Source organism: Protopterus annectens, chromosome 4.part1 (genome assembly GCF_019279795.1).
Source record: "Protopterus annectens isolate FY-2018-M chromosome 4.part1, PAN1.0, whole genome shotgun sequence".
NCBI lineage: Eukaryota > Metazoa > Chordata > Ceratodontiformes > Protopteridae > Protopterus > Protopterus annectens.
This window is the reverse complement of record NC_056734.1, coordinates 353342246-353367154: the sequence shown is the minus strand read 5'-3', so window position 1 is coordinate 353367154 and position 24909 is coordinate 353342246. Positions and strand designations below refer to the sequence as shown.

The window sequence follows — 24909 nt, the reverse complement described above, 5'->3', positions numbered from 1 at the left end:
CTTCAAGTTAGAGATTGCCTTCCGTATCCAGGGATTGATAATCAGAGTATAGGCAAAGAGAAAGAAATGGGGGGTTCTAAATGAAAGACCAGCACTGGTAGAGTTTTTAATGGAATCTAGAGTCAAAGCTGTCATTAAAAAATGATTAATTTGTAGAGCATATAAAATATTGCTTGATCAGTCAGATTAGGTTTGAAAGGATTGGGAAGAGAGATCGGATAAGTAATTCACAAAAAAAGAAAAACAATGGGAGGATATATGTATGTCTCCCAAATATGCAACAAAATCTAGAAGGTTTAGGATTTTTGCCTGGGAATGTTTGCATAATATTTTTATACCCCAGGTAGGTTCCAGATAATTTTTCCTCAGGCAGACAGCAAATGTTGGTGGTGGGAAAGGGAAGAAAGTGGTAGGTAAATGGGAACATATTTTCTGGGAGTGCGGTGAGTTGGTGGACTTTAAGGATTCCCTGCAGGATGCACTGTCAGAGATGCTGGGTGGGCAGATTGGTCTGACGATGGAGATGATTTTTCTGAGCTATGATACAGAATCGGAATTGTCAAGAGGCCTTGCTGTGTCTAATAATGGTGGCTGCCAAAAAAAGCAATATTAGAAAATGGAAATCAAAATCTAAACCAACTACACTGGAAGTAGTGAATATAGTAAGAGATAAAACAACTGAAATTGAGATCTGTAGAAAAGGGTAGAAGCAAACCGGAAGAACAAGAATTTAAAAAAAAGATAACCTGGTTGTCTGCCTAATTTTTTCTCTTTAGAAGCAAACTACTTGGGAAAACATGGGAATTGTGGGAACAGTAGATACAAGGGGGGTATGAGGTTTAAAAGGCGACAGTTAAATGAGCTATGTTTGAGTGAGAAAAATTGGATAGATTATAAATTATGTATAATGTTTGCAACTGGGAGTGTTTCAGTATGGTTCGTGATGTAAAATGCTTGCAACTAGGATTGTGTTACTATGTTTTTTTATTTATGTAAATGTACGACTACCTATGTAGTAAGTGATGGCTTAATAAAGATGTTTCTTTAAAAAAGGCAGGAATTGAATACTTTATGTAATTTTGCCCAAGTTGTATGATGTATAGCAATATATGTGAAGTATAATGTTTGTTATGTTATAGTTTGATTACTTTTATATGAATGTAAATTTGCCCGTGTTCACAAGTGATAATTAAATAAAGGTGTTTGAAAACAAAAAACATAAGCGCATCTTGTACCTTAACCTTCATGGTGGGGGATTACTGCAGATTCTCTGACTTGCTTGATTCATCATCTCATTAACCCTGATTCATGTGCCCACATGCCCAGCATATGCAGTGCCACTGTTACTGAGCTCCATGTCACCGGCATTCAGCTGCCAGTGCAGCATATTGAGTCAGTCATGCACTGCAAATCTGCCCTGATTAAGACCGACTCTCACCCTTTTGCAGGACTTCACAAGGCCATCCCATTTGCGAGGCATGGTTCTTCATTGACTTTAATTTATAAATAAATCCCTGTCTATTAATTATTTTTTGCAACTGTAACTGAAGTTTACTTATGGATGTAGTGTAACGCTTTCACATAGTGTGTGTAAAAGCTGAGTTGTTTGGAGAAGGTAATGTGTGTCGGGACTGGAATGGTAAAGTATGTAGCATATACTAATGCATAATTCATACTTTTCTTTGCTCTGATGTAGATTATTCCTAATTACATATAATTGTTTGCTTTGAAAAAATGGAACATATTTTTGTGAGCTGGTTTTCCTTTACAGATGATATTGCTGTAGATTTCTTCCTCTTACAAATCTATTTTTCTGTTGTAGGTTTGAAGATGGGAGATATGCAATCATTGAATTGAGATTTAACAGTTGGTGCTGATGCCCTCATGCCTCCCACCCAGGACGATGTGTATGTGCTTCTACAGTACCATTGCTCTCCACACCTTGCCAAACACTACTATTAAACCTCCCCATCACTGAAGATTTACACTGCTGCATATCCGACATCTTGGAACATGGCAGTTCTAGCTCTTCAAACAGAACCTGTTTTTGTGGACTGTCTTGCAATTTTATAGTTAACTATTATGATAAAAGGGAGCATTACGTTCTGATCCATATCTAGTTGAATGCATGTATTAAAATGCTTTGCTCGTCCTATTTGCAATGACTGATAACAAACCACCATATGCAAAAATCCAAAGGAATCCCAAGTAAACAGAAGTATTTTACAATTTAGCATAAAGTACTTTGTCTTAACATTATGTAAGGTCTTAAATACAATAATTTGTGAAGTTGATAAGTACAGTAATATGCTTTGGATAAATACTTAACACAGTTTTGTTGATGGATTTTCCAGTAATATGGACACAGGTTTTATATTTTAGGTAATGTTTCTATTGTTTCATTCAGCTAAGAAATTTGCAGGCTGCTTAAAGGGGAAAATCTTATGCAACAATGCTGTTAACACCCCCAGCCTGCTTTGCATTTTAGTATTACATTGTCAATGTTTCCGGAGTGGGTATTGAAAGAAGGGAAAATTTTCATGATTTTAAAAATTCATGTAAGAAGTGTGATGACAGTTTGTGGTCAATAAGGCATTCAACAGGCATTTTATAGTTTTACTGCCAAACATTTTGTGGAGAAAGATATGGAAACCTGTATGATGAATTTTTATCTGCTTCACTTTTGTTGGAGGAAAGTAACAACTTGCTTAGCAATTTGAGAATTTCCTAACACACATTTGTGTTACTTATTGTGAGATAAGATACGTCCTGTCTTCACATGTGGGAATGAATGCAGTAATTTTAAGGGTGTTCATTTAAATTTATGTACTGCAGCATTGCTGGTACAAGGAAGGTAGGTGCTTTGAGTAGCTTTGGTTAGGCCCATTTGGTACAGGGTTCTGTTTTCAGGATGTTATCAGTTGGTTTGCAGTTATGTGTCGGTAGCAACACAGTTGACCTTCTGTAGCAGACCCCCACCCCTTCACTTGGGGAAAAAGAAATGCATGAACATCTGTCACAGGTTGTTCTGAAACTTGTTTAAGGATTGCTGACTTAGGAAAAAGGCAACATTATTTAAATGTTTAGTAAATAAGTATTTCATTTTGTAAAATGCTAAAATACGTATATAGCCCAGTACAAACTGATTTTTTTCCTTTTTTTTTTTTTTTTTTTTTTTTTTAATTGGAAGCCTGTTTTGAAGATTGTTGCTCATTTTCTCATTCATCCTCACCTGAAAATGCTAATATTCTCTTGGGGGCTTTACTTTTTTGATTGACATTGTTAAGCAAGTCTTAAATTCTGGATTACTTAAACAAATAGGGCATAAGAAGTCACATTTGGAGATGTCATGATTGGTGTAGAACTAGATGTGCTTATGCACTTTAGCCCCATGAGAAGTAAAATTGCTTTTTTGTAGTGAATTGGTGAGACTTTGTAATAAGTTTTGCAAACGTTTCAAGTGATTTTCACCAGTTAAAGTCCCATGGTTGATGCATTGTTTGTTATTCTTACTGAGTGGGTTCTTTGCATTAAAGTGATTTTAACCACCCCATGCTCACAAATAGACACTGAGCCATATTCCCTTGTTTTGTTTTTAAAGATAACGTTTACATTGAGGTATAAGTCAGGGTTTTATTATTTTTATAGTTTTCCATCTTTATTTTTATAGTGAAAAAATGTTGCATTGTAATAGGGTTCTTTAGTTGCAGCTTTTATCTATGCTAACTATAGTGACTGTCCACTAGTATGAAAATGTACTGTGACACAGGTGGAATATTGTATCTTTTCCCATCTCTCCAGGTTGCAGGTCAGAAAGTGTGTGTACACAGACATTTGCAGGGAGTTGAGCATTCTTTGAATACTATTGCCTAATGAAGGTTTAGTGTTTTATTCAGCTTCTCACAAAAGTCTGAAGTAATCCAGGCATTGTTGATGTATATTCCTGAGAGTAGTATGCAGTCTTGCATAGCAGCACTTAATATAGTTGACAATCTGACTAGGAGTCCACCACAGACGGTACACTAATGTTGCACTACAGAATTTGTTATAACCCCACCCCCCATTCTTCCCTTTCTTTAACTTGCTTTAGTTTCAGTTGTGCAGTACAGTGGTTTCCAGCAACTGAAGTACATGACCAAAACAGTTTACTGTTAACTGCAGTGGTGTTGCTTGTCTGGGAGTCCATTGTATTATTCTTTCACTTAGCTTGTTACATATGTTTGGAGAATGTTCAGAGAGAAAAAGTCCTTTTGATTGCCAAGGAAACTAGATTAACATTGCAATAAGCAAGGTGGGGTTATTTAAAAATTTTGTTTCTGGCCCAGTGATTATCTTTTTCTTGGATATCAGCAGACTTTGGTAAGAGTTTGTATTTAACATGCTTGATGGTTATGGCTGTGTTGTAAGTGTGCTGTTTTGTTTAATTTGATATGAGTTTTTGTAGCATTTTGCCATTGAGCTGGACCCCATTAATATCGTGGATAGTAAATAGCTTTTGTTAAGTCCTTGAGGCATCTTAAACAGTGAGTGCATTTAGAAGCATTTTGTAATTATCATCATGATATGTGCTTGACAGGCACAATTAGTACCTTCAGTTAGGAGAGGAGTTAATTTGTTTTCTGCACAATTGTTGCTAGATGTATAAAAACATAGTGCTTTTCATTTTCTTGCCCATTGTTCGTGGGTACTGCTTAACCCATATGCAGGGCTGAAGTAGTGTTTTATGACTAGTTTCATGTTAACACTCTATATTGAGTTTTAACAGTGTGGAAGGTAAACGACATGAATGCATGTCTGTGGAAATGGAGGGGTACTTAATGTTCTTTAAAACAATACTATTCCAGTGCTTGACCTTGCTGTCTGTAGAGTCTGCTGCCCTTTTTTAAGTTTTGTCCATTTCACTTTTGCTTGACAGACCCAAGTAGAATTTCTGAAACATGTTTTTCTTTACACATTTTCATATTTTTGATGTTTCTGTAATGACATTACTATAGCTAAGTAAATAATAATTTCTGCCATACTGATTAATTTATACCTTGTTGATTTATCCATAGCCCAATAAGTTTCTTTTGGGTTGAAGAGGCAGATGAAAATTTATTTAATATATATTTTTAAGTGGAAGTTTTTAGATTTATATTGATGAAACCGATACAGTATGTCAGTGAAAATAGAAAATGGTAATAGTCTAGTCTTTAAAGCCACTTAAAAGTAGGTTTTCACCTGTGATGTCTCCCAGTCATTATTTCATGGATGTAGTAATTGTGTGGTGCATTATTTTGGAATACACTTGTTTGCAAAATTGAGAAGTCACTGGCAGGGTTTGTCCGTTTTGAAGTGCAGTGTTTCGTGCTGAGAACTCTATAGTCTTATTTGATTATGAAGCTTTGTCTGCCATTTTGAGTAACTTTTTACAGGTGAAGTACTAGAATTTGCCCACTAATAAAGACATTCTGTTTATCCACTGAACCCGTCTGTAGCAGCTGTTTACTTTTCATATTGTTTCCCTTTCATCCCTTTTTGCTTACTTCATGCATTTTTAAACATGCGCCTCACCACTTTTGCTGGCTGTTTTTCAGTTTACCCCTTTGGTACTGCTTGATATTTCTTTTAAATCCTCCCAACTAGTTCCATTCTGAGGCTTTCCTTTTGTCTACACATTCTTGAACTTGTTTAGAATTTCTACATCATCTTCACCTTTGCTGATTAGCCCTTCCTGTTCACCATTTTATATGAAATGATACACTTCTGGTGTCCAGAATGTCCTATTTTATATGTTGCACTTAAATGTCTTGACATGTTTATAGGTTCTTGCTAAGCTTACGGTCAAACGAAACCCTCAAAAAGCTCAGTAAGATCACCAAGTACTGGCAATGCCCCCCATTAAGCAGACTTTTGCCACATATTCCTAATGAAAATTTGGAGTCACCCATCCAGTCATCCAGACTACTTTTACTGTCCTATTCTTCAGGTGCTGCATACTTTCTTCATCTTCAACTGAAGTAGGTTCAGTTTTCACACCATGATCCTTTGAACATGTTTCAGTTGCATACAGCTGAATTGCTTTTACTCTGTTGTTTTTTGTACATGTGGCATATTCATAAGTAGATACATTACTTTAAAGGGATTTGTTGCTGTTTCTATACCTACCTTTTGCACTACAGTATGCAGTGCATAAATTGGCAAACAGCACCCCCTCCATAGAGATCATCTTCATATTTAAAATCGGCTGTTAACTTTGCACTTTCCATGCACAGAGGAAAAAGGAAATTTTATCTTGGTGAAGTAGCCATAGGCAAAAGCGTCTGTTGCTTCCATAGACTTTAATGTGTGCCCCAAGAAGGTGACCCAATGAAGTCTATGGATGTAGCTTCCATTACTCTATGGTAATGTCACAAGTGGTTTAATAAAAAGTTTACAAAGCTTTTCATTAAACTGACCAAAAAAGTAAGGAAAGGCAGGCTGGAAAATACATTGCGGCACTCATGGAATGCTGTGATATGTATAGAAACATTGGTAAATCATTTTAAGATTCTTGTATAGTAAATTATTACATGCATTTTTTTCCTTGCATTTTTTTCTTGTTTGTGCATCCACCTCAGGTTTAGATGGTCTTTGTTACTGGTACTTCAGTATTGAAGTTACTAGAGATGAATCACCAAAGTTTGTCTCATGTTTAAACAGATCACTTGTTCTTAAATTTACAGGTTGCAGGACCTTATGTTGTGAACCGGTCTGAATTAATTTGGCTTGTCCTGTTGTGGTATGGTGGCTAACATACATTGTGAACTTTGTATGCCATAAATTCCAGTTTCTGGAATATTCATAAAAAGCAGTGTTGAGAACATTTCACATGTTAAGTACAAGGGCTTAAATGCAAATGTCTTTTTCCTTCCAGTTGCAGCAGTTTTGATTTCTGAAATGCTTCTGTTAATTTTTTTCATTTCTTTAATAACCAAATTAGCCATTTCTACTTCACACGCATATATCCTGAAATTTTAGGATGTTGAAGTGTGTTTTTATCAGTGGGGTTTGGCTTTATTGGCATGGATTTGTCCATAACCGACTTAAAAAGAAAAAAGTTATGGGCATTCAGGACTGGCAAATAACTGAAACACCTGATTTCCTTAAAGGGTCATTTCCATATATCCCATGTGCCTCTAATATAAGAGGTTTAAGGAATCACACAGTGGAAACTCTAGCTTGGCTAGATTTTTCTTTTAGTTTTTAGTAACAAGTTCTTCAGCAAAGCACATACTGGCAACTTGTACCATTGAGTAACAGTTTTGTAAGCTTTCAGTGCTCCCACCCCCAAACACACATTCACATAGACTACAGCTGAAGAGCAAAGAAAAAAGTAGTACTTCTGTGCATACATAACTCTTCACAACACTTCAGTAACCAGCACCTGCTAGTCTTTAACAAGAAACTGCTCCTTTCTGCAGTTACACAGTCCGTCATTTAAGCAACCACACCGTAGCTGCGTTACTGCCCTACTGCTCTGCGAATCACTCCGTCACAACAGCTTGCTCCCTCCCAAGGTAGCTGCCCACTGAACTCCACCCTTGCAACTTTCATTGCAAATTAATGAATAGCTAAAGATGAATGCTGTCTGTGTTGTACATTTTGAAGTGTTTTTTTTTTCCTGATTCTAACCAATAATAATCAAAGATTAGCACTGTTGTGATGAAAGGATAACCAGAGTGAAACCAGTACTCCTGTATTATGTTGGGGGGGGTGTAACTTCACTATATAGGTGTCAGCGTGCAATAATTGCTTTTCTAGGTTTTTGACGGAAATGTATATTTTTAGCACATCTTTTATAGATGCCTCCTATACTGGAAAGCACCCTTATTTTCAACAGTTTTCGTCTTTTCCAGCTTTGCAGCTTAAATAACATTTATTTTATAATCTTATGTAGCCTAGAATACTTTTACATTTATAAAAAAATACAGCTGTATTCTATTGCTTTAGCCCAGTATTCTATCAGATCATGTGCTGTCTAGACAGCAGGTGGAACTCCTACTGAAACAGCTCTTTGTTTACTGGGAGAATTAGTTTTTTTTTTATTACTTGGAATTTGACTATTTAAGAATTGGTTGTGTTTTGTCCCCATTTTCCCTGTCTTCCTGGGGATTATTGATTTGTTACAAACAAAGAAGTATAATACGTACTACACGTTTCCTGACTCATTAAGCATTTTAAGGATTTTTTTTTTACTTTTTTCCTCTAAAATGTGTAGATTTGAAGGTTGTGTATGAAAGTGTCAATAACATCTAGTGTTTTTAAACCAGATGAGTTGAAATGGTTTAAATTGTAATGCCATCATAAAATAGGCTGGTACATAAGGAAAATTAGAATTTACTCTGCTATTATTGTGAAAAAAGGTATTCTGTAGCAGGCATAGGTTGCCCATTTTAGTCTTAACTTGTCTTGTACATGAGCATTCCCTGCCTTAGTACACCAACATCTCACAGTCATGCTAAGAATTTGACTGATTCCCTGCTGCATTTTTGTACTGCAGGATATGGAACAGTGTTCAACAGGTGCATCCTCATGGATCATGCACTAGAAATATTCGGCATTGATGCATCTGAATGATCTTTTTAGGCATTCTCTGATTGTGTCCTTGTAGCCTCAGCTTGGCACAGTTCAGAATTGTGTCCATCTCTTGCACTTAGAAACATGTGCACTTCCAGCCAGTACAGGTGACTTCAGATGCCAAACTAGAAAGGTGTGTTCAGCCCATGTGCTGAAGTGCATCAAAATTCAGCCCTGATATTTTGGTGTAGAGGAATGTCCACATTCTTTGCCTGCAGTCCAGAAGTCTTGTAAATGTTCTTGTCAGAAAAGTTGTTGTGACCCTCCTGAAAAATTGTCTGGAATAGAAACACTACAGTGAAGCAGCACCACAGGTGACAGTTCTTTATCTCCACTCTCCACAGGAGACAGAGCAGCTCAAGGCCTACATTATTGCATGGAATATGCAGTGTGTGCTGTTTAATGTCTGTAGGCCTTGTTTTCATGGATTCAAGAGCCACACAATTTGAGAACAAAGTTTGAGACCAGGCCTGCCCCAGCCTATCTTTTCTCGCACATGCTGCCTCTAGCAGTGGGGCTTCATCACTTGATATTTAGTCCTTGCGTAACAGTCGCCCATCACTTTTCAGATTTGGTGATTCTTTGTCACCTTCTTCTAGGAGCTAGGAAAGTGCATCATTTTTCATTGTTCATAATGAGAATTCTAAATGTCAAGAGGTCCTCCTTTCAAAGTTATTCAAGGATAATATATTTTCAGTGAGCTCTAGTTGTCGTCACATCTTAGAATGTTTGGGCCACTTGGGGACCAGTTATTCTTTATAGCGCTCTTGGAACAGGTCCATATTATTGTTGTCAAAGTGGCTATTGAGCCTATTCTCCCAACTGAGAAGGGCAAATGATTCTGCTTTTACCTTTTTTCTTGTTCCAAAGAGGATGGGAGACTTCTGTCCTGTTCTGGGCCTTTGTGACCTCATCAAGCGTATCGGGTATGTCAAGTTCTACATAAATACTCCCTAGGAGCACTGCTACTGTTGAAGTCGGGTGACTTCTTGTTGTCACTGGATATGACAGATGCTTTCAGGCACTGAGTTATGATCTTTACAGAAAATGAATCTTTTGCCCAGTGTGCATTTTGCTGTCAATGCAATTCGTTACTGTTACATATATGTTCAGTATGTTCTGCTAGCCATAGTGATAGAGGATTTGACTGGATGACTGACTTCTGGTGGCCCTGGTAGAGTTCCTGACCTGAGCACTTCATTTGACTGTAGGCTGTAGTGATCTGAATAAACTTTAAGATGTCCTTTCTGGTCTGTGCTCAAGAGAAATTGTCTTTGAGTTAGATATATTTATTGCCTGCTGATCCTGCCCTTGCAGAGGGCTTGAGAAGCCATTGGCATGTTAGGTGAAAATGCAGAGAAAGGTGGAGTTTCATGCCCTTCCTTAGCCTTGTGATGGAGGTATTCTGTGTTCTAGATGTGTAGTCCATATGATTCAGTTATTGTAGTTGATTGTATGACCTCAGTTGCTTCAAGGCCTGCTTACTGTCGTGAACCTTCTGTTAATGTTATACGTTATCCCTGTATTTTGTTGTGGTAGACCAGTCCCACCAGCCCTTATGTTGCTTTTTCCTTCCTGTAGCAGAATCTTTTCCAGGTTCTTATGGTGGACAGTTAGCTAGATGGATTGGGGAATTTCCTAGCCACTCTTCATGGAAAGTTGACCCAGGACCACAGGCTTCATATAAACCATTTGAAGCTGTGACCATTGTTCATTGCTAAAAAAAGAAAGGGAAAAAAAAAGCCATAGAAAGTGGAGATGACACCGGAGCCCCACCCTTTGGTCAGAGAAATGATGGTCTGGTACATGAATAAACGGGAGACGTGCACTTGTACCCTTTGGTGCAGGAAGGTATTGTTCGCATTGTAGATGTGCAGTACTCCTTTTTCCACAGCAGTAGACCTCTCCTATTGTCCAATCAGGGTCTACTAGGAGTTGGGAAAATAATTTAAAGATAAACTCTTGAGGTCAAAGAGGAAGTTTCACCACTGCCCCCCTTTCAACTTTTTACACCAAATTGCTTAGTGCTGCTTTCTACTTGTAGACGAAGCTGGTCCTGTTTACTTTGCAAGAAGACATTTCTCCTTAATATGCTTGGTGAAAGGATAGGGGCTACACATGAAACAAAGCCAGTGTATGAAATATAGTGAAACCAATAACTAGAACAAATGTTTTCAGCATTCAGACTGCTGCAAGCCACTATCCATTTTAGCAGTTTTGCTGGAGCAGTGAGATAAATCAGAATTTTCAGTGGTGGGGGTCCTGTTGTCTCACTTTCCTTATGACACATTTTCGCACAGCTTGTTTACTTTCTTGAATGTAAAGGATTCAGTGTCTGTTTTATGATCTGTTTTCAGTGCTGTACCCATCGTGCATATTTCATCAAGTTTCTAGAAATTTGTTCTAAGGCTGGGATCAGGGTTATAGTATTTTCTATTGTTCCCTCAAGCCAAATGAAATTGAGCCTTGGTTTCCTATCTTAAAAGATTACCTGCTCTCTCTCTCTAGCTTTATCTTTTTATTGTGGAAAGCTGCACTCTAAAAGGATTGCTTCCTGCCATTGGTTTGTTTCACTGCCAGATTTTCAATGTTCTGTCACTTATGGTAAACTTTCCTAACTTCTAGAATTTTGAGTATCTGCATAGAACATAGGCTGTATACCACTGCTGGAAGGTGTGGATGAAATTAATGCTTCCGTTGAGGTAGCATGTAGATGGTATTGCCCTGGAACATTTGCTCAAATGATGTTTGTACGCCAGCTTAGTTGATGTTTTCTCAATGTAATATGTGTACAGTTCACTTCTTTAAAAAGAAAAAAAGTGTTGGTTGCATGCAGCAGAGGTACAGGAGAGTAGTTCTGGGTATAGTTCTTGTTAAATAGGCGCAGGCTTCCCTTTTTATGACTTTTTGAACACTATTGTTTAAGAAGTAGTTATTTTGGTACTTTTTATTTTTTTAGTTTAGAAAAGTGTTGTCTTCCGAAAGTTAAGGGGAAAAAAGCATCACTTCCTTACACGTTGAATGATAACTGCATCAAACACAGAGTGGATTTTCCATTCTGAGCCAGTTCGATTATGTGCAAATTTCATATTTTTTTTAATGATCTGATGAGTAGTTGAGCTCAGAAAATTCGTAAAAGCACGTTTATTGTAACGAATTATGTATTAACACTTCAGTTTTCAATAAAGATCAACTTGTGTTGCTTATTCATTTGAACTGTTCTTTTCAGCATAGTTATGTTTCTTACTGCAAGTAGGTCATGGTGCCTCGTCTTTGTTTTTGAAACCAAGATGTATGTGATGGATCTTCATGGATTTTACCACACACCAGTGTGCCTGAATTGTGCACAGTTCAGTACTAGAAGCCAGTTAAGGCTAATCATTTTCTCAAGTCAGCTGAGGGTAGACATTAAGAATGTTCGGCACTGTGATATGTTTCCCTATGTAATCTTTTACCAGCAGTGGACTCCGGCTGTGCATCATTTTTGTGCTTCCTGATTATTTGAACTGCTACAGGGTGGTTTCCTGTTTTTTTTTTTTTTTTGGGTATAGATGTGATACAGTTCTAATCCCTCTATATATTGATGATATGTCAAGAATGTTGTTAATTCATACTTAAACAGAGGATTTAGCATCATCTTACTGACTGCAACCAATGCAGAAGCACCTAACAGGTTTATTATTTAAGGGAGAGTAAAGATGGTGAATCTTTTAGTGTGAAGTAAGAGCTAAAAAGTTGTTAGAAAAATACAGCTTTTACTGTCTAAGTAGGGCCAGTGTTGGTAATTTGGAGCCTCCCAGTAAATTGCATTTTGGGAGCTCCCAACAAGGCTATTTCCACATCACACTAATACATTCACAAATTTCTTTGGGATTTCGTGTGCTTGTACATATATGTGAGAGACTAAACAAGCACCTTTGAAATTATGAATGGCAGACAAACTTGCTTTTAGCTGCAGTGATTTTGCCTTGTGACAAGCATTTGTACTAAATCAAGGAAGACTGATTACGGACAGCCATTCAAACCACAAAATCTGCAACATATCTCTGTTAAATGCACAAATTACAGCATTGCCAAGTATGCCAATGCAGACCCAGATCCATAAAGACAATGCTCAGAAACCCACAGTATTAGCTTCTCTACTATAAGCAGTCATAACTCGAATTCCTTGTGTTGTAAGTATTCACCCATGCAACTTAAAAAGTTGCCTCTTGTGTACAAAGTAAAGGGATAGCTCAAAAAAATGGGTGCTTTTTTCAGGAAGACCTATACACCCTGAACTTGCAGGGCCTACTCCTTGATATCCTCTTTAATTATACATGAAACCTCACCTCTGTTAAACACTGGGGAAGGAAGAAAGTCACCAAAGGAGTGCATGTGGTTATATACTTAGCTTAGATAGAAATTTACATTTGAAGACTCTCGTGATAACACAAGGCAGTTCTAGCTGAACTTTGATAGTGGAACAGTTGGTTATTCATACATATTATATTTTTCAAAACCACACATAGCAAGTCTAAGCAGAATAAAGCTTAATACAAAATAGAAAAAGGAAAACCATTTTGTATTTACACAACAGTTATTAATCCCCCTTTTCAAGTGTGAGTTATATGGATTTTCAGCATAATCACTTCATCATGATGTACTTCATTAACTTATTGAACGGAAGTAAAAATTTGAGCACTGCAAATTGTTAACATTAAAAAAAAACACATGAATCAAAAAAAAACAAGCAAATGTGAAGGAAAAAATGTAATGATTGCTGCCTTGCAGCATGTCAACAAACTGCCTAACCATTTAAACCAAGAATCCTCAATAGCTAGGTATTGTAACTTCTCCCACCTTTTGTATAACTTAGAAATGCTTTTAGAGAGATTCACTGTTATGTGGAATACAAGTACAACATTCTGATTTATACTTCATGTACCCCCTTCTGCCACCAGTGAGTAATCCAAGGCTACCCTGTTTTGTAGCACTGTTGTCCACATAACTGCCATCCCTGTTGTGATATCTATAATAGCACCATATGTAGTGTTGGCTAATGCTTTCATTAACTTAGAAACTTCTCTAAGTCCCCAGATAGCCTTCACTGCCCCATACCAGTGGAAATATGCCTGATGTTCTAATTGCATCGTTTCCCAAGTCCAAGTTCTTTCATTTGTTTAACATAGTCTGTTGCTTTTGGCTTTACTTCACATCACCTACGGCTTATATTTATCTAGTAAGATTTTCAGTTGTCTGTATTTCTGGAGTTAGATTGCTCACAAAACAGGTTCCTGACCAGTTTGCTGGCATCCATTTATAAGGATGTTCATCGGGTTACACTGCTGCAGTCATTACACTTGGGTTATCCTGCCATCAGACGGTTTCCCAGTCGACCTGAGTTCCAAAGTCTTGGTCCGACATTGGTTGCTGTCGCCTTCTCCCTAACGTCAGTGCGACAGGGGTATATAAGATGCAGCTGACGCAATTTTCTTCAGTCTTTCTTGCCACACGGTGCCCGAAGCAGTAGCAGTTCGCAAGTGCTGGTCAGCCGACTCCTGAGATTTTCATTCCGAATCCAGAACCGAAGTCTTCTAAAAAAGCTAAGTACCCCGTTGGGGAAACATTTTCTTGCCTCAGACCGATGTCAGTAAAAGTTAATAATTGTATTTCTTGTGGGAAGCAAATACCTCATAAGGATTTCCACTCCTATTGTATTCCTTGCCTAGGCCCTGACCACGACGTCACTGGTTGTCGGTTTTGTGCTAGGTTTAACAAGCACACTATTAAACGTCGGTTTGATTTTGCCCGACATTATTTTGGCAGAAAATTCAATTACACCATGCCATCGGAACTTCCGACGACCGCAATGCATAAAAAGCGCAAGGACAGGCATCCCAGGCCCAAAACTGACAACAAGGCCTCTTCTAGGCCGGTCGCCGGTTCTCCGGTTTTCAGCGAGGCACCTACGCAGCCTCTGACGACCACTTCCACAGACCGCCTCCGACTCCCACGTGGAGCTGGCTGGGCCTTTGGACGCACTAGGTTTTCAGCTTTCCGATCCTAACCCTACAGAGGGAACCGAAGTAGCTGAGCAATCCACAGCTGCAGAGGGTGTTTTCAGACCTACCCAGTTAACCATTAAACCCTCTGCTAAGTCTAAGCCCCCCTTAAAAGCAACGAAACAGGCACAACTCTCTCCAGGATAGGCTTCCATGCCTAAGAAACAAATGCTAAAAATGGCCGAGGACCTAATCACCCTGATCAGGGGGTCCCATCCCCCTCCTGATAAAAGGCCCAGACAGGATGCAGACTATGAATCTTCCGACCAGGTGTCCATTTTCTCAGACTCTTCCTCGGACCTAGGATATTCTTTACCCCCTTATGAGGATTCTGATGCTGAGTAATCAATTCCATCAGCCTCTCCGCCTGAAGATTACTCCTTTGGGGAGACCTTACATACCATGAGGAAACATTTCCATTGAGAAGGCCAGGATTATTCAGAATCCAAGAAAAGGCTCAGAGACTTCCTTTTATTGCCTCAACACAGACCTCCTTGCTATCCCGCCAGTTTTAGATATTGTGGATGATGTGTACACTGAATCCAGTTTAAACCCTGACTACTTACCCCCAGCCCCAGTTAAACCCGATGGATATTAGAGTCCCTGACTCTCACAACTTTCTGTACAAAAGCCCTGTTGCTGACCCTGAAACTATTTCTCAAGGACCCAAAGGAATTAAGGCCTCGTCAGCAAAAAACTCAGTTCCCTCTGACAGAGATTCCAGAGCATTAGACAGATGGGGAAATAAGGTATATACGTCTGCAACTTTAGCAATGAGAGCCTTGAATTGCCAGTTTCACATGCTAAAATATCAGCAATTTTTGATGTCTCAGTTGAAACAAAAGATGCTTCCAGACTCAGATCCTCCTAATTTTAAAGAAATGCAGGATTTATTGCATGCAGCTGAACAAGTGGGAAAACATACTTTGCAGTGTGGGTTTGATTCCTAAGAGGCATCTTGTAGAGCAGCAGTTACAGTCTCTGTCATTAGAAGGTATGCTTGGTTAAAAGAACATACATTACCAGATCATGTTAAGGTCAAATTATTGAATGCACCTTTGCAGTGGGATGTGCTGTTTGGAGTTGAGACAGAGGAGGTATTAAAGAAGATGGAGGATAAGGCAAAATCTATGCAAACTGTGAAAGATTTCTTACAGGTTCAGCCTCCCCGTTTTAGCAGAAATTGGCCAACAAAGAATTGGTCCTTTCCAATCACAGATAGACTTCAAAGGGGGCAGATAGACGTCCAAGAAGCAGAGGTCAGGCACAAGGCCCTTATAGGCCTCGACAATGAGGTACACCAGGCCAGAAAGAAGGGGAAAACAGGCCTCAACCTTATAAAAAGCAGCCTCAATGACTTTCCACTGCAGCTGCCAAACAGCTCTCTCTTGGCAGCTCCCTTAGGAGGAAAACTGGCACTTTTCTGTCACAACTAGCATTGCATCACCAAAGACAAATGGGTTCTCAACATTGTATCTCAAGGTTACAGGTTCCACTTTCACACTCTGCCAAGGTTAAAAGGAATGCCAAATCTGCCACCAAATCAATGGGCAGCGGCTCAAAAACAAATTACAGCACTCATGGACATGAAAGCTATTCAAAAGGTACCACCACAGGAACAAGGACAAGGATTTTACTCAAGACTTTTTCTGGTTCCCAGAAAGGACAAAGCCTGGAGACCCATTCTGGACCTTTCTTCACTAAACACTTACCTGGATGTTCCGAAATTCAAGATGTTGACACTACAACAGCTTCTTCCCATGCTTGGCAAGAAAGCTTGGCTCGTGACCTTGGACCTCAAAGATGCATACCTGCATGTCCCTATCAGACAAAACTGGAGAAGATACCTCAGATTCCTAGGTGGTTCAATGCACTATCAATTCTCTGCACTGCCCTTTGGCTTATCTACTGCGCTCAGGGTCTTCACAAAGTGCCTGGCACCAGTAATTGCATTTTGCAGGCAAAAAGGAATCCAAATTTATCCATACCTGGACGACTGCCTGATTCAAGCAGAGAGCAAGGACATTCTGCTAAAGCATCTGGCGTACGTAAAAAAGTTAAGTTGCCTGGGGTACACAGTAAACGAAAAGAAATCAAAACTAGTGCCCTCACAACAGATAATATTCCTGGGTGCCAGCTTGAACACAACGGCCCAGATGGCTTATCTCACGCCAGACAAGCAAGGACAACTGACTCAATATTTTCATTTAATGGCAACAAAGACCCAACTCCCTGCAAGAAAAATTCTGCAGGCCTTGGGCTACATGGCATCTTGCATACTACTAATTCCATATGCCAGACTGCATATGAGGAAACTACAATGGTACCTAAAGAGTGTCTGGTCTCAACACTGTCAAAATTTGAAAACAGTTGTACCACTAATTCCTTTCTTACAACAGGAGTTTCGATGGTGGGCACAAGCTTGTCACCTCAACAAGGGACAGCCGTTCACTCAACCCACAGCCAGGCAAACACTGACAACAGATGCATCGGATTACGCCTGGGGAGCACACATGGCAGGAAAATGTATCCAGGGTGAATGGCCCACAGAGCAAAGACATCTCCACATCAATCAAAAAGAGATGCTAGCTGTACAAAATGCTATTATAGCTTTAAGGACCTGCTGCATCCAGGACAATTACTACTAAAGACAGACAACACCACAGTTATGTGGTACATAAACAAGCAAGGAGGGCACACACTCCTACCCCCTCTGCAGACAAGCCATGACCTTGTGGAACACAGCTCTAAACTACCAAGTTCATCTGCAAGCAGAATTCCTGCCAGGACAGAAAAACACACTGGCAGACAACCTAAGCAGAAACATCATGGACCCCCACGAATGGGAATTGAACCCACAAATATTCAGAATGATAACACAAAAATGGTGGAGCCCGGACATAGATCTGTTTGCTTCCCCAATGAACTGCCAATTACAGAAATTCTGCACAAGGAGCTACCATCCACAAGCATGGAAAGTGGATGCCCTCTCATTCAGCTGGAAAAAACTACAAGTATACGCTTTCCCTCCTTTACCTCTCCTTCCAAAGGTACTCATAAAAGCCAGGCAGGAAGATCCCAAGATGATCCTGATTGCACCAGACTGGCCACGCCAGCACTGGTACCCAATCTTAAAGAGCTTTACACTAGAACCACCCTGGATTTTGCCTCAAATCCCACAGTTGCTGACACAGCACAACAATCCGATACTTCACAGCCAGCTAAAAACCTTAAATCTAACTATAGAAAATTCCTTAGTCAAGCAAGCAATGCCTCTCTCCAAAGCTGTTATGGATGCCATTCTGGAGGCCAGAAGGCCTAGCACCAGGAGAGCATACTCTGATAAATGGAAGATATTCTGTGCCTGGAACCACGCGCACAGCCTTGACCCTCTTGTCCCAAACATTCCTAAGATACTTCAATACTTAACTGAGATGCTGGACAAGGGCCTCTCCTTTTCATCCATCAAGATCCACGCCTCAGCTATTTCTGCTCATTACAACACGGATCCACCAATTTTTTCTAATCCTTTGCTCAAACATTACCTCAGAGGGGCTAAAAACATAAAACAAGCAAGTTGGTCACAAGTACCCGAAACTGCACTGATAAACCAAAAAAAGGTACAATCCAGATAGCCAGTCCCAGATGATTGTTTATTCCGCAAATCCACGAACCAACACTGATAAATCACACTGCAAACCAAAGAACATTAACATAGTGTAAAATATCCTAACGTTAACATTAACGTAGTATAAAATATCCTAATGTTAACATTAACGTAGTATAAAATATCCTAATTCATCTGATGAAGTGATACGACGAAATTCATCTGATGAAGTGATACGACGAAAACATTAGGATATTTTATACTACGTTAATGTTCTTTGGTTTGCAGTGTGATTTATCAGTGTTGGTTCGTGGATTTGCGGAATAAACAATCATCTGGGACTGGCTATCTGGATTGTACCTTTTTTGGTTTATCAGGGCTAAAAACATAAGACCGCCCCGTAGAGCACCTACACCAACTTGGGACCTCAACTTTGTTTTGGAAAAATTAACATTACCTCCTTTTGAGCCAACTAACACAGCAGAATTAAAATACGTCTCTTGGAAAACTGCTCTGCTACTGGCAGTAACTTCAGCAAGAAGAGTTTCAGAATTACAGGCACTAATGGCAGTGGAACCTTTCCTCATCTTCCACCAGGACAGGGTGTCTTTAAGAACTAACCCTACGTTTATGCCAAAAGTGGTATCAAGTGTAGCTCTAAACCAAACTATTCACTTGCCAACTTTTTATCCAAAACCACAGAACAAAGGGGAGAGACTACTACATTCTTTGGACATTCACAGACAGTTACGCTTCTACTTGGACAAAACCAAAGCTTTTAGAAAATCTGAGCAATTATTAGTAACATACGCTGCAGGAGCACAGGGAAAAGCCATTTCAAAGCAGACTATTTCAAAATGGATAGGACACTGTATATGTTTCTGCTATACCCACCATGGGAAACCTGTACCTAGCAGCATTAGATCTCACTCCACCAGGGCAATAGCCAATTCAACTGCCTACCTCAGAGACGTACCTACCAAGGATATTTTGGAAGCAGCAACATGGAGTTCTGTGCATACCTTCACCAAACATTACCATTTGCCTTTATTCTCCAAATCCAGAGCTGGCTTCGCCACTGCTGTACTGCAGGGCCTTATAGCCACCCCTACTGCCTTATAGATCCAGCCTCCCTACCTCAGCTTTGGGATTCCACCCAAGTGTAATGACTGCAGCAGTGTAACACGAATATAGTACAGTTTTGTACCTACCATAAATGTAGATGTTCGAGTGTAAACACTGCTGCAGTCCAGGTTACCCTCCCTCCTTCCCCTCTTATTTTCTGGTACTTACCTAGGTCATCTACCCTTTATTACCTATGTGGAGTATGTCCTGATAACTAAAATTGGTTGTTTGCTTTTCTTTTGTATATTTTACTAGCAATTTGAATTGCTTACCTATTTGGGGGCACCTGACATTTGGGGCAAGAAAAACTGAAGAAAATGGCGTCTGCTGCATCTTGTATACCCCTGTCACACTGACGTCAGGGAGGAGGTGGCAGCAACTGATGCCGGACCAAGACTTTGGAACTCAGGCCGACTGGGGAACCGCCTGACTGCAGGATAACCCAAGTGTAATGACTGCAGCAGTGTTTACACTCAAACATCTACATTTATGGTATGTACAAAACTGTACTTTTTAGTTCCCATACAAAATACATACCCTGTGTTAAAGCTTGTGAGGGATTGCAATCATTTTGTGCAAAAACTCTTTCAGTGGACAACTGATTTGATCGTGTGAAGAACTCTCATATACTACCTATCCCAGGTTAATTATTATCGCAGCCTGCCCAGTATAAATATATGGTGTTATGGTATGGCAATCAGAGTAGGTGTAGGTTTTTGCTATCCTCTCTATTATTGCAGAACTGTTAATACTAGCTTGTATAGCTGCTCTTGATACAGGTTATTAGTACAAATACATGTGCAGTAAACTGTCAGTTAACCAGCACCCGTGGGGGGATTGGTAGATGTCGGATAACTGTAGATGTGAAGTTCAATCTCTCTGTTCATTTTTGACTGATGGGTTCGGAGCCGATCCATTGGCTCCGGTACAGCCATATGCAAAGCTCAAGGTCTTCCAGTAGCTCGAGGCCAAGCCCCTGTCCCATGATGCACTGTGAATTACCTCAGACTTAGTTTGCTGCGGCGTCTGATCGGAGGTTCCAGTGTATGCTCGGGCCAGTAACTTTAAAAATGTTCTATTTACTAGCTTTCAAATATAGCTTTTTCTAGTGGTTTTATATAACTAGTTAGATATAGCTTTTTCTAGTTGTTTTATATAACTAGTTAGATAATTAGCTTTTATAGCTTTCCCCTTCTCGTGTGATATCTTATTCCTGATTTATTTAGTGTTTAGATAGTTGGCCTCGTTGTTTTCGGCCTAGTTGAACTGAGTGTGTTTTGATATTCTGTAGTATTTAGCAGTATAGTGTAAGAGTTTTTTGCTTGTTGGGTTTACTGTTTAGATAGTTGGCCTTGTTTTTTCGGCCTATGTTAGTTGAGTGTGTACTTACAGTAGTTATACAGTTTTTGTTTTAATTCTTGTATATTAGGCTGTGTGTGTGTGTGTGTGTGTGTGTGTGTGTGTGTCTTTAGAGCCTTTTGTTGCTGATTTCACTGTTTTTGGATTGCGTGAGTGTTATGGCAGATAAGGACAAGCATCCCAAGTTCGGTTTTAAAAAATGTCTAGATTGTAACCAGAAAATGTCAGTCACTGATATGCATGTTACATGTGTCTATTGTTTAGGGGCTGTCCATCTCCAGGAATCTTGTACCATCTGCCATTCCTTTTCTCTAGGGTGCTTTTGGAGAAGAAAAGAACTTGATGGATAGGGGTTTGCTAAAACACCCCTTTCAAGAGGCATTGAGTGACCAGGTTGTTGCCAGCAAATCCTCCAAGTCCTCAAAGTCATCTACCGGATCCAAGGACTAAAAAAAATCGAAGTAAAAAAAAATCTGATGAGACATTGGCTCCACAGGTTTCGGAGCCGACTGTCTTCTCTTTTCAGAGCCGGAATCCAAAGTGCCTCAGTCACTATTGCTCCAGTCGGCACCATTGGTGCATTCATCTAGATTATCTGTCAGCCTTTCAGATTTGGATATGGATCGATTGGTGCAGAAGCTTTTACAGGCATCAGGCCTTGCTAAATTACTGTCGGCTCCGACCCAAGCGGCTTCGGAGCCGATGACCACTATTCCCACTTTGGCTGCTACTCCTGTGAGCCGTATCAGCCCTTCGGAGCCAGAAGAAGCAGACCTGCTGATCGTGGAGCCTTTGTAGCTGAGACTGTTCCAGTGTCCTCTGCTCCATCTACTCTGACGTCCTCCGTGCCGACCAGGGACTCTAGGCGCCGACACTCTCCAGTCGGATCTGGGGAGGATAGTTGGACCAACTTGTCGGTGCCGACTCTTCCTCTTGGGGCTTTGGATCGGATGAGCTTGGCTCCTATCTCCGGCTCGGAGCCCACTGCCTCGGTACGGGAGGGTTTGCCAGTTCCCTTGGATCTGTTGATTCCTTTCCATTGGAGCCGTGGTGCTTTCAAAGTCATGAGGAGAGCTCTGTCTCCAAAGACATCTTCGACTTCAGGTCTTGCTTCCTTATCCCCTAAAGTGCCTGTGTCTGCATCTGCTTCCATCATCCAGGATAAGCGTAGAGACCCAGAGCCTCAGGTAGCCCCACAGGGCGCCCCCTGCTCTTCCAAGACTTCCCCAGAGGCTCCTATTGAGGAGGTCCCCCAGGAAGAGATTGTGCAAGAGGAGACACTTGGACTCCCCACAGGAGTCTTCAACATCTGACACTGACTTAGATGAGTCAGAAGGGTCCCCACGGTCCCCCTCTGAGGAGATCTCCTTTGCTGAGATACTTGAGATCCTTAGGGAGAGGGGTGACTGGCAGTCCAAAAGCCCTACTGAGGATGAGTCAGTTCTCCTGAAGGCTTTCTGGTCTCAACTCTACACGTCTTGGGTGTCTCCGCCCTTCGATGAGCTCATGCATTTGGTTTCTCGAAGGGCGTGGGAGTCACCAGAGTCCATGGAGCCTGTCCCTAGGAGGCCTGTTATGTTTATTTCAGCCTCACCAGGCAAAACTTTCTTATCCAAGGGAGTCCCAGTTGATGCCATGGTGGTGGCAGTGGCCACCAAACAGGAAATGTCTTTTGACTTCCTAGTCTATCTATCCTCCTAATAGAGAGTCTAGGATCATGGATAGATATGGGAAACGCATGTTCAGTTCAGCGACCTTTGCTCTCCGTTCACTGAACTAGTTGACCCATTTTACTAGGTTGCAGAGAGATCTCCTTAAGGAGTTGGGAGATGCTCTTCAGGGTACAGTAGCTGCAGGTGCTTCTGAGAAAGTTGCTGCCCAGCTTTCTACCCTAAATTCTATTGTCAACTCGTCTATGCGTATCGTATCCTATGCAGCTGATGGAACGAGTAGAGCAGCGGGTACAGGAGTCGCTCTTAGAAGACCTTCCTGGATGCACTTGTTCCTTCGCGGAGCCTTTCAAGTCATCCTTCGTTAACAACCCCTTTGATGGCTCATCCCTGTTTGGGCCTAAAGTGAAGGAAACCTTGACAAGGAGGGAAAGACACTGCTGTCGGAGTCAGTTTTTCCACCCCACCCGACCTTATCCCAAAGGTCAAAGGGGAGGAAAAATGTGGTTCCGGAAAGCCGAAGGAGCCTTTCAGGACACAAGTGGTAAACCCCCCCCAGGGGCAGAGGAGGGGGTAATAGTGTAAGACGCCACCCTCACAGCAGAGGGGATCCGCAACATCAGGGTGACAGAGGTCACTTCTCTGGGCAACCATATCAGCGCTCCTGAAAGGAGACCAGACTGTCCTGCTCTGGAGGCAGTCGGGGGTCGCTTATCTTTGTACCCAAATGCCTGGCAAGAAATAAAAGACAGCTGGGTACAAAGTATCATTTCCAGAGGGTACTTCATACCATTCGCCACCCCCCCCCCGTCTGTAAGGAGAATCCCAGACGTTCCACCCAGTTACAGGGAACAAGCAACTATAGAGGTCGAAAGTTGCTACAAAAAGAGTCATCCAGCCAGTCCCAGCAGACCAGACAGGATCCGGACTTTACTCAAGATTCTTTTTGGTTCCGAAGAAAACGGGACTGGAGACCTATTTTGGACCTCAGCAGACTCGACCAATATGTAAAGAAAGAGAAGTTCTGGATGGTCACGCTTCAATCTATTCTTCCCTTCTTAGGGAAAGACAGTTTGGATGTGCTCGATAGATCTCAAGGATGCGTATTACCACATAAAGATGGCCAGGCCATCCAGAGATCACCTGCATTTCCAGCTGTGAGCCTATCATTTTCGGTTTTGACCCCTGCCCTTTGGACTCACTACAGCCCCCAGAGTGTTCACCAAATGCATGGCAGTGGTCACAGCTCACCTGAGGCGTCTAGGATTCCAGATGTTTCTGTACCTAGACGATTGGCTCCTTACCGCCACCACCAGGCATCAACTTATTCAGGCAAGGGAGTACACTGTCACTCTGCAATCATTTAGGTATTACAGTCAACTCAGAAAAGTCTGCCTTGTCACCATTGCAGCATATCATTTTTATTGGGGCAGAGCTAGACACCTCAACCACCACTCTAAGGCTACCAATCGAAAGAGTCTTTCTTCTGCGCCAGCATGCCAGCACATTGGTATCGCAAGACAGAACATCAGCTACAGAAGTTTTGAAAGTATTGGGTGTGATGTCTGCAGCAGTCCTAGACATACCATTAGCAAGAATGCATATGCAGATCCTTCAATGGCTGTTCACTCAATGGTCTTACCAGGAGCTACCCATGGACCACGCAATATTGATTACGAACTCTTGCAAGAAAGATCTCCAGTGGTGGTTGAAGTCTCTTCATGTCACCATAGGATGTCCCTTTGTTCTACCCCCTCCAGTAGCCATTGTGACCATGGACGCTTCCCTGATATGGTGGGGGGCATTTTCAGGGAAGACTGCCCATGGCACATGGGCAGATCAGGAGTTGCACTTGCATATCAATGTTCTGGAGATGAGAGCAGTACTTTTGGCGTTGCAGTACTTCCAGGACTCTCTTCCTCTTGGAATGATTGCAATTCAGACAGACAATATGTCAGTGGTCTGGTACTTGAACAAACAAGGGGGAACCAGATCTTTACCCCCTTTGCCGAGAAGCGCTCAGAGTTTTGCAGCGGGATGTTTCCTCCCAGCGCTTTCTGTTGGCAACGCACATCCTGGGGAAATCCAACTGGATAGCAGACAAGCTGAGCAGGGCAGTCTTGTTGCCACATGAGTGGTCCCTCAAGAAAGAGATTGCGGACAGGATTTTCCGCAAATGGGACCAGCCTTGCTGCGACTTTTTTGCCAGTCACATCAACATAAAATGCAGAAGCTACTTTGCCCTCTCCGGGAGAAGCCTATAGAGACGCATTCGTACAGGATTGGCCCCCCAGGTCTCCACTATGCATTTCCACCAATCCCATTGATATCCAAGGTTCTACAGAAAGCAAAATCCCTGGGAAGGACTATCATCCTTATAGCCCCTCATTGGCCTCGGCAGATTTGATTCCCATTCCTTCATCATCTCTTGGAGGATCCCTGGATTCTGGACCCAGTTCCAGATCTTCTGACGCATCCATCGGGAGACTTTTTTCATCCCCTCTCT

General features: G+C 41.1%; 1 protein-coding gene across 1 annotated transcript in view; it reads left to right on the top strand.

Moving 5' to 3' along the window:
- Nucleotides 1–11804, top strand: part of FAM168B (family with sequence similarity 168 member B) — a gene marked incomplete in the record, with an annotated part of 948287 nt that extends 936483 nt beyond the window's left edge. Inside the window, 1 exon segment of the mRNA XM_044070175.1 lies at nucleotides 1823–11804.
- Nucleotides 11805–24909: the final 13105 nt, after the last annotated feature.